We start from the raw sequence: 12,045 nt of genomic DNA, 5'->3' as shown, positions 1-12,045 counted from the left end.
ATATTGTGTAGTCGACAAATTTTATATTAATAAACGATATCCTTGATCCCCGAAGGGCTAGTACTAAACACGGCGTCCCATTGAGCTTCCGTCATGTTTAGTACTAGTACCTCGGAGGTGACGATAGATAAAAAACCAAAGTAGCACCATCCATTTCATATGGCCAACACACCCGGAAAAAAAATTAAAACAACCTCAATCCACTTACTATTTTAATTGAGTCCCGTATGTGTGTGAAAGTCTCCGAGCTCAATAGTCCTCATGTTAATGAGCACATATGCTCAGATAACCACTTAGAGAAAAGCTAGGTACTCTCGAAATAAACTGCGCTGCATTTTTCCATAGCATTACTCGGCTTATTTATGAGGAAGCTGCCCATCAGTTGTCTATATTTGTTTTTCGTTTGTGAGATTGTTTATATCGAATTTGATTAACTTTATTGATGGTTAGAGTATTAGTCACATGTTGACGAATGATCTCAAATTTTTCCTTTAGAATCCTTATAATAAGGAAATGACTGACAGCAACCATGATCTTTGCTGAGATATGATTTCTCAGGAAATGACTGTCAGGTACTGCGTTTGTTGCTCTGTAAGCGCCAATGGCATATTTTGACTGTTCTCTTGTCGTCGAAAAGCCCGAGAAGAAAAATTTATTGTTATTCTCATAATTTCATTGTGCCTCTGTTTATTTACGAAGGGAATTCTGTACCTAATGTTAGTAAACTGTAGTGAGTAATTCTGGTGGTAAAGGCCATGGGAACAACAACGCCATCCCAAAAGTGTTAAAAACCTGACATTTGATGCTCTGTGGAGTCATCCACACACAGAAATATGAATATATAATAAAAATATACATACATGCATATATACATACATATATATATGTATATAGAAAATATATATATATATATATATATATATATATATATATATATATATATATATATATATATATATATATATTTCTATATACATATGTATATATATATATTTCTATATATATATATATATATATATATATGTATATATGCATATATATATATATATATTTCTATATACATATATATATATATAAATATATTTATATTCTTAAACAGAAAATCGTAGTAAAGTAAAACATGCTCTTCCAGTCAAGTACTTTTCACTCTAAATGGAACCTTTTTAAGCCGGTAATCATCATCATTGTTGACTCTAAAGAATAACTGAATAACTAACTGGAATAAAAGAAGTAGATGACATTTCCATCTCCCGGAACCCGATTTGGGGATTGGATCCTCCTTCTCGTCACACGATTTCCGTCCGCCAGGCACCGGATTTAAATGGATGTCCCGGGTGCCATTGTAATGCCTTCCCACCAACCTGAAGGTTCGATTAATAGAACCTCAGGAACATCTGTTTGCCTTTCCAAGGTGCCGCTTTTCTCGGCACCTGACATTCATCCCGACATGAGCCACATTTCGGCAAGAAGTGAGGTGGCAACTCATTTATTTTGCCGCTCGCGGCATCAGGAGGCCATATCAGTTCGTGAGTGGTATGTTCTCTATGGTTTCTAAGCCTTCTGGACCAGATTTATCTCTATTACACATGTGACTGTGCGTTGATTGTTTCAGCAAAGAATTTTTGTATGAAGTCTTTGTATTACCAAATCAAAACTATTCTACTGTTCCTACAAAATCTTATTCATGAGGAATATCATGAAAGCAACTAAAAACTGGGTACGTTATTCGTACAGTTTAGCAAATACCTCGTTACTAAACATTTCTTGAAAAGAATTTCAAATAGGTATTTTTAGAGTGCTGCAAGAGAATCTGTTTTGTCAGACACGTGTGCACAGGATAAAAAGAGATAAACACCCTGATAACTCAGGCGTAAAAATAGATTTTCAACATTTACTATCTTCTATTTATAATCTTTATGGTGTGAATATAAATTATATATTAATGAATATATATTAGTCTCTGTTAGCGGTATTTGCAACTTGATCAAACGTATGCTGCTCTTATTAGGCCATTTTGGAAATATACATTTCCAGTTCAGCTGAAATAACCACGATTGTAATAACCCATTTGCAAGTCAATTCCCCTTTGTGGATAACTGTGTATCTGATATATCTCTTCCGGAGAGGAAAGAGAGCGTGACTGAATATTCACTCCACAATTATGTATATAATTCATTTCTCCATTTACTGAGACAGCTTAGGAAAGGAATTAAAAGTAACAAAAGGGCAGATGCTTCAAAGCTAGTGTGAGGAAGAAATCAAGAGACGTGAAAGTGAAAATGAAGAACGCAAAACATTCTAAAAGGAAGGACAGTGTCTCCACGAATTTCACAAAGAAAAGTCGCTCTTGTACGTGAGGCAGGAAATTCTTGGCTTAGATTTCCGTAAAGTAAAGAGAGTGAGGACTAACACTCCAGACGATGGTTCCATCCAGTGTGACATTACGAGAACATATTGCGTTAAGAAACACGGTCAGAAAAGTATTGTGGCGGAGGTTTGCGTATTAAGAATAAAACCTATTCTAACGATAAAGTTTCCTGAACTCCACGTTTTCCTTTCAAATGATGAGCGACTATCAGACATGCTTTGAGAATCTCTCTCTCTCTCTCTCTCTCTCTCTCTCTGTAGTCCAAAAACTCATGCTAGCTGCTCAAGACAGTCTCATCTGTTAGGCCTAATCTCATCCCCTAGAAAAATCTTGTCCTGTAATTCCATAAATGGCTCCTCGTCGAGGAATGTTACAAAAGTACAAAGTTCCATATGTTTGCTCAAAAAAAAAAAAAAAAAAGTGTAGTGGCCATCTGTACAAAAAATTTTGTTCGCTGGTACTATTTGTCCTAAAGATATATTGTTCTTTCGGTGGTAGAGGCAAACTTTACGTAAGGAAATCACGAGGAGCGAAAAGTAATGAACAAAGAAAGTGCAAGTGATCGAAAATTATATGAATCTTGAGCAAAAATAGCACTATCCTCTCAGCTCTTTCGACACATGCGCACGCACACGCAAACTACAGGCACTTCTTTTGATTTCTGTACCCATAAATTGAGCGTATAAAATTTTTACAGCTCTCCTAAAACTATTACATATAATATTATGCTTAATAATCTGTCGTCAATAGATGGAAAAGTTAGTATATATGTTTCTCTATGAGTATCTTTACACTAAATACTAGCACGATATACGGTATTGACCCAATATACAGTTATATGGAAAAGACAAATTTTATTATTTTATTCCATTTCAGTCATAAATTTCATGCTCGGGGTGAAATTGCCTCATCTCAAGATTTCATTCAAGACGACGTCACCGCGATCGTGAATGATGGAAACATGCTCCACACACCGTACCCAGATCCTTTGGTCTTAAACGCTCGGGAATTAATGGAAAGCCTCCTGATTCAAACGTTCCCTCGCATATATTAGTCATTACCGGAAATAATGGCGTACTCTTTGCTGCACCAGAATGTGAGTGAAGTTTTATTAAGCCATTGAACTAAGAAATTGGTACTGGGGGAACAAAGAGCCATTCACCAAGTTCTCTAGTGAGGAAATATGAAATCCAATCAAGCGGTACATTTCGACAAAAAGGCGCTCGCGTCCAAGGTCGGTCTTCCTCGTCTCATATATTCTGTCCTTTCAGTCTACTGTTTTAACCGATCTTTCCTAGGCAGTGACCCCCGAAGGCTTTAACCCTGTATGTATCCATCTTTGGGGCGTGATTAGTACAAGCCCGTTGGGGATTACCGTAGAAACATAGACAAAAGACTGTAAATATCATATAAAGATAATGACCCCCAAAGAAATATTAGTCTTGATAACGACAACAGAACTTTCTTGGGGATCACTACCCAGGAAAGATCCGTTTTAGTTTTACAGAATGTAATAAATGGGCTGGTTAGACTTTTCCCTAGATATTTCCTTTGACACGGGGTCCACTGCTTGTAGAAGGTACGTACGAGTGACAACAAAGGAAAAATTTCCTTTATATATCTTACAGGACTACCATAATAGCAAATGAAGGTAGTTGAAGTTTTGTTGATGACTAAAAGTCTGAGGCGTGGGTCACCTATTTTTCTAGCATTGGCATCAACATCATATACCCAAAGATCTTTTAGCAATTTTGTGTAGTAAGAACGTGTAGTACATTTGTAAAATTCAGGTTTATACAGTGATGACTGATAGAGTTTGAATTTCGCAAAATTAGGAACGATGTCACTTATCTTACAGTACAACAACAGTTATATAGGGCAGTTATACAGGACATTCGAATGTTTAATTTCAAACATTAAGAGGATGAGTCTGATTATAGCATTATGCACATCATCTTAATATATTTGTATTCTTGTTGTTTGTATATATATATATATATATATATATATATATATATATATATATATATATATATATATAGTGTATACATGTGTGTTTACATATACATGTATATATATGTGTGTGTGTGTGAGTGTGTTTATATATACATGTAAATATATACAGTATATATATATATATATATATATATATATATATATATATATATATATATTTATTTATATCACCGGTCCAACACCGCATGACGTTAAGGGCATCTGTGAAATTCAGTTACTTGTGTCTTTCCTGCGCTTTGTCTTCCACAAATCTCCAGTTATCTCAAACTCCTCTGGTGCTCACATGTGGTGTGTCCGGAATTTCCCTTGGTGTATTATTTCTGACTCTATATAGCCAACTAGCTCCTGATTGGTAAAATATTTTCGATATTATTATTATTATTATTATTATTATTATTATTATTATTATTATTATTATTATTATTATTATTATTTAGAAGATGAACTCTATTCATCTGGAAGAAGCCATTTGAAAGAAGTAAGAGAAGGCAACAGGAAATAAGAAAGAAAAGGTCACTTATTGTTGAAGAAGAAATAAATCAACAAATCAAAAAATAAACATTAAAATATAAGTCAATTATAGAATAAAGGAGAATTACTCTATGGTAAGTAATACATTGCATCTTCGCTTGAACTCTTCAGGTTCAATTGCACAACATCCTCAGGGAGACTGTTTCATTCATGTAGTAGAAGTGAACGCTAAGACCAACTAAGTTGAAAGATGTTAAAACCATTTATCTGAATAACCCCTCACGTTCAACGTCAAGGGTACCATTAGTGTCAAATTATTTCCTATGAGCTTGTTGGAGTGCGCTATGCGCGCTGGAACCTGGAGCTGCTGTCTCCCCTATCCCCCTGATCCCCTACCTATCCCGCCCCCACCCGGGGTGGACAAACATATTTGCAGGAGGAGGGTGGATGTCTCCCCTACCTTCCCGCTCCCCTACCTACCTACCTACCCCTCCCAACCCGGGACGGATAAACTGGTTTGCAGGGGTGGGCGGCTGTGTTATGTCTCCCCCACAGTCACTCGGGGAGGACAAACAAGATCAGATCCACTCGGATATTGTCATTATAGATAAAAAAACACTGAAATATATAACTGTATATATATATATATATATGTAAGTATATATATATATATATATATATATATATATATATATATATATATATATATATATATATATATATATATATATATATATATAAAAGATAAAGTAACTTCAACCAGAAAATTTTTATAAGTTGAAAGCAGACATCATCATCATCATTTTCATCATCATCATCACCATCATCCTGATTCATTTTTGGGTTCCCACTTACCAGACCTCATTTGCTCCATCTGGTCGGCGGACTTTATTCTTCACTTAGAGAAAGTTTCCTCCTACACAGTGACAAATGAGACGTCTATACTGCACCTTACGAGAAATTTCATGGGCGCGTTTAATTCCTACTATGTAATCAAAGTAACAGGAGGACAGTGGCATTCCTTTGATTTTCTATCTCCATTCGATCATTGGTATTAAATATTTCGATTTAACGTTCTGCAACACTTTGCAAAAGTACGACATATATATAAACAAACGTATATAAATATATGCATATATATATATTTCATATATATGTATATATATATATATATATATATATATATATATATATATATATATATATATATATATATATATATATATATATATATATATATATATATATATATATATATATATATATATATATATATATATATATATATATATATATATATATATATATATATGTGTGTGTGTGTGTGTGTGTGTGTGTGTGTGTGTGTGTGTGTTTGTGGTGTTTCTGTGTATTTACATTATATATATTTCTGTATATATATGCATTATATATATAATATATATATATGGAACAATAAATAAAAAATAATTCATTGTTAATTTTATTTTACAAAAGAAATCAATTACTAACTTTTTCTGCTCTGGAAATAAAGTATTTTTTCACCATGTAAAATATTTTTGAATGCTGAAAAAAGATTGGTCACTTTTGTATAACATGCATATTCAACTTGCGATGCCCTTTTGTAATACTAAACAGTGTGTACCCTGGGGAATTACACTATTATCGCACGGGTTTGATTAAAACGTTACCGGTTCGCCATGAGACTAGGTATTACGTTAGGGACACCTTTTTAAGAAACGTTGGGTTAGCGATCGAACTAACAGAGAATTTAGATATTATTATTATTATTATTATTATTATTATTATTATTATTATTATAAAACAGTTTAACCAGACCACTGAGCTGATTAACGGCTCTCATAGGGCTGGCCCGAAGGAATAAAATGAAATGGTGTACTAGGTCTGTGTCATTGGCCGAGCACTGGGACTAAATGGATAATGAGAATGAAATTTAAAAAAATAAATATGCAAAAAAAAAGCATACGCTTTCACACTGAACACACGCACACATTAAATCCATTTACTCCCGTTTCCATCTGTACAATAAAAAAAAAGAAAACTAATGATAAAATTCAGAATAAGTTAAGATAGGTATTCTCAAGCGTACTTGGGTTAGAAACCAAACATTTAATGAAACTGGAACACATGTACAGAATGTCATTCCAGGTGCAGATTAGTTGAACCATCGTATAAAACAAAGCTTCCATTTTAAAAAAGATTATTTCATTCTGGTGCCATGCGATGCAAATTTGATTTTTCACTGAAATATCGGATCACATCAATTCTCTTTCAGTATTCTTGCATAACGTTTAGCTTTCGTCTTCTCTATGCTTGTATGTTTGCCCCCATCTTGTGACATGAAGCATTAACTTATTATAACACTAATCTGCAAAAAACTTTGTCATTCCCTCATTCACCTCTGATGACACTGGATACAATGAGTGTGCGGGCCTGCCTCGATGCAGCTGAAATAAAATTGGAAACGGTACCTACTGTTTCACTGACCCCTCCAACGTAATCATGACTCCAAGATATTAATAAAAAAGGACAATTTATGTGTATTATGTACAAAATATCTGAGAGGGTAGCCTACATACTGGCGGATATTAAAAGAATAATTATGGAGAATACCTTTGCGCTTACTGTAGGTCCTGATGATCATGATAATCAAAGAAAGGGGGAAAAAATAAACAACTGAGGAATCATGAAGCGCAGACTATACAAAATACATAGTAGCGATTTAAGCAAAAATATCTATAAAAGGCTTCACTGCTTAATATAAAGAGTAAAGTTTAGTGAAATCAATAATCGTTGCAACTGTTATTTGGTTGATACTATCTTTTAGTGCCTTTGCGTCCATTCTGAAGAAGATGCATCTGAAACATCAAAGAAAGAATGGTCTTTGGGATTTTGTCAGTGCCAGCTATGAATAATGCATACCAGTTGATATACGCAAGTCAAGTTTCTAAGTGAACAAGTAAAAAATGCGCCGAAGTTTTTTCGGCGCAATCGGGTTTTCTGAACAGCAGCTACAGCGTATGAAGAAGGCCACCGAAAACAGATCTGTCTTTAGGTGGTCTCGGTATAATGCTGGATAAACCGCGGCCCATGAAACTTTAACCACGGGCCCTGGTGGCCTGGCCTATATCGTTGCCAGACGCACGATTATGGGTAACTTTAACCTTAATTAAATAAAAACTACTGATGCTAGAGGGCTGCAATTTGGTATGTTTGATGATCGGAGGGTGTATGATCAACATACCAATTTGCAGTCCTCTAGCCTCAGTAGTTTTTAAGATCTGAGGGCGGATAGAAAAAGTGCGTGCAGAAAAACTAAAACTAAAAACTATCAAAATTTCTCAACGTTTTTAAGAAACAGATGTAAAGAGCACATTCATAACAAAATTAGTAATAAACAAAGTAATTTTGCATGCAGTCTTGTGTGTATGTGTGTGTGTGCGTGCGTGTATTTGTGTGAGTGTGTGTAAAGGATAACGTAAGCTTTATCAGAATTTGCCACAAACCCTATTGGAGATGACGCTAAATTATATCGAAACGATTTGGGCACATTCAGAGTTTCCCCGAGACAAGCTGAATATATTATTTTCGTCTCTTGATTATAACAAAGAGCTTCAGGGTTTCATGTGAACCGGAAATCGGCGTTCGCCCCAAAATTCCAACGAAAGATTTTCCGACAGAAGCAGGAATTCTCTCGAGACGTTTGTTGAGAAATTGAATTCCGGAATTTTTCTTCCCTCTCTTTCCCTCTCCCTCTCCCTCTCCCTCGTTCTCAAATAAAGTGAGACAAGTAAACACTAACTCATATTCATAACTTTGGAATTGTGACTGCACTTAAAAGATCGGACTTTTGCAGCAGTTGCGGTCTCTGGAGACCGCAGGGGCCACTCATGAGCAAAAGCAAACATCGCAAGTCTGTAGGGTTTTATTCAATCTCTCTCTCTCTCTCTCTCTCTCTCTCTCTCTCTCTCTCTCTCTCTCTCTCTCTCTGCTTACCTTTCCTGCAGAAATCTCATTTGTTGATTTATCGCCTTATAATTCAGTGTAATTTGAATGTCCTATTCGTTAAACTTAACTTTATCTGTTGCATAAAGCTTTAATTTTTACAAAACAAGAACTTGAATATAAAACTTTCAAATGATTTGCATATCAGTAAAAGCCAAAATCCCACCAGAACTGCAGGGAAACGAGTCTCTCTCTCTCTCTCTCTCTCTCTCTCTCTCTCTCTCTCTCTCTCTCTCTCTCTCTCTTTAAATCCATGAAAATTATGATTATTATATTCCTGTTAATAGAGATTGACTCGATATATTTAAATGATTTTACTTCCGACTAATATTCCCAGTCAGTCTGCTGGGCGTCTATCACTTTTCTATTCAACTGACTGAAGAATTGTTATTTCTTGTCTTTTATAGTTATCGTATATGTCGCTATGCTAATACCATATTTAAACATTTTACATCTAGCCCAACTAATGATTTGTATAAGTTATAATCTAATTTAACTTATAATTATCTATCATTAATATAGATAGATGCATATATAGTAAGTACTTTTATGGGAAGCATTCTTTTACTTTATCCTAATTCTAGAATTTGCAGTTTTTGGTCCCATGAATACATGTATAAGCATGCACGCACACATATGTATGTATGTATGTATATATATGTATGTATACATGTATACCTGTGCGCACTCATAATATATATGTGTATACACACACGTACACAAACCTATATTTATATATGTATATAATATATATACACATTGTAAACGTATATATACATATACATATAAATCTAAAGCCAAAGAATAGACGGAGGTGAACTTTAAAACACTGAATATTTCACATAGCTTTCATATTAATGTAGGGCCAGGGTTGCTTTTTCAAGTGAAGACAATAATCAGTTCCAAATAAAGACTCGCTTGTACCCTGAAAGTAAACAATACTCTGACATTCAAGGAAAAAGTTGGGGGACATTCGAAAAGGTAAATAAACTACTACAGCCTATAGGGACGTGCGTTGCTCAGGGGCACACTTGAGACTTAAAAAGTCATTTAAAAATGAGTAGAGGAAATGCCGAGGTATATGACATTCACCCCATGAAAGAAATGGTCCTTAATATAAAGAAGATAATTTTACATTGAAAAAATATTTCCGGGGAAATCTGTCCTCTTGCAGCTCTATTATTTAGATATAGTCATCGTTGCCGTCATTACGCTTTATTGTAAAACTTAGGGTGAAAAGTTAGGGTGAAAATTGTTATTGATGTTCTCTTTGCCATTTTGAAATATATAGTAACCTATCTCATATGGTCTTAACATATTTTGTTGACCAAAAACATCTTCAGTTTAGCTCTATTTTTTCTGAGCTTGCACACAAGACTTACGGAGGCTTGACAAACTCTAAGCTGTTATAATGTCATCAACGAACAGGATACTTAGATCTCTTCTTAAGTCTGTCACGTGAATCTTGTTTGGTTTACTTAAAATCAATAAGAGAAATGTTTCACTCAGACCTCTTTTAGCTCATTATTATTCAGTGAATATACACTGCGAATTTTGCTTCCCTCGTTCATGAAATCATCAATCAAAACATTTTCCGTTACGCTGTCACGAATGATAAGGAGTCATTTGTTTGAGAGGTGTCATTACAGGGAACATTAGCCAACATTTAAAACAAATTCTTTTGTAGTTCAGACGATTTTTATCACGATTCAAAGAAGCCAGAATTGAAAAAGCTTATAGATTTTCCTGTACAATACACGCATTATTTCCTAACGGCAAGAATAAAAAAAAAATGGGATACAACGAATAGAAACCCTTTCACACTAACCTTAGCTTATATTTTCATTAAATATTGTTCTCAACTATCCTGACCTGTCTTTAATAAACGCTTCGTAGATACAACACCACTTAACTTTTATAACAAAGAGAACATGCTGTTATGTTCTGAAATTTCAATAACAATTTTCACCCTAACTTCAATTTTACAAAAGCGCTCAATGATGACTATATATCTAAATAACAGAGCTGCAAGAGGACAGATATCCCTGGAAACTGTTAAGAACAAAAATAAGATATTTAAATGTTTTAGGCATCAGCGTTTTTTTTTATCTTCTGTTTTTATAATTTGCAGACAGATAACATAAGGATAATTGTTTTCCAATTCCAACAAGCCTTTTATGAGAATGTTTATAAAGACTGAAAACAATTTTGTATGCCTCATTAGCTTTTGTTAACAGTAAGAATGAAAAAAAAAAAAAAAAAAAAAAAAAAAAAAAATATATATATATATATATATATATATATATATATATATATATATATATATATATATATATATACTCGTATATATCTTCCTCTTCGTTTTTAACGTGCTTTTTTTCCCATTTTTACATGGGGTAAGCACGATGCCTTCTTTTGAAGGACTTTGATTTGGCGGTGGGGTAGGCCGTAGCCTCGATCGGCTGCCCTGCCTGACATCGCTTAGACCTCGGTAGCGAATGTGTACATGTATTGTACTAAATCTCCAGCTCCCTTTCTCCCAGCAGCGAGGAGAGCTGGGTGGGTAGGTCGACAGTTCGAGACGTGTGAGGTGTCTGTTATGTTTTTTAGAAGATGTTGGAGTGGTTTTGTTTATGTGTGTATTAGTCTATATATATATATATATATATATATATATATATATATATATATATATATATATATATATATAGATACTTTGAATAGTTTTTCATGCCTGGAAAACCATTCAGATTGATTTTTTTAATACCTTGTCTTTGAGAACCATGTTGAACCATAAGGATACACAATTTCTTTCAGTTCAGTCATCAGTGAGTTTATATTTACTTGCCAGAGATTAAATATTTGAGGCTTTAGGGAATTATGTAGAAAAGTTAATGAAAGTCAACATGGATTCTCATCGGGAGTTAACAATGAAATGGAATGGAACAGAATTTAGAGTTTAGACCAAGGGACAAGCACTGGGACCTATGAGGTCATTCAGCACTGGAAAAGAAATTGCGAGTAGGTAGGTTTGAAAGGTGTAACAGGAGGGAAACCTCGCATTACACTGTGAAATAAACGTTAGGAGAGGGTGGATAGCGAGATGGAAGAAAGATAATATGAACGGAGATACAGTAAAAGGAATGAAAGGGGTTGCAGCTAGGGGCCGAAGGGACACTACAAAG

The sequence above is a fragment of the Macrobrachium rosenbergii genome, chromosome 58 (assembly GCF_040412425.1).
Source record: "Macrobrachium rosenbergii isolate ZJJX-2024 chromosome 58, ASM4041242v1, whole genome shotgun sequence".
NCBI classification, from domain to species: Eukaryota; Metazoa; Arthropoda; class Malacostraca; order Decapoda; family Palaemonidae; genus Macrobrachium; species Macrobrachium rosenbergii.
The sequence above is the reverse complement of the archived record's forward strand: the minus strand, read 5'-3'. Positions refer to the sequence as shown.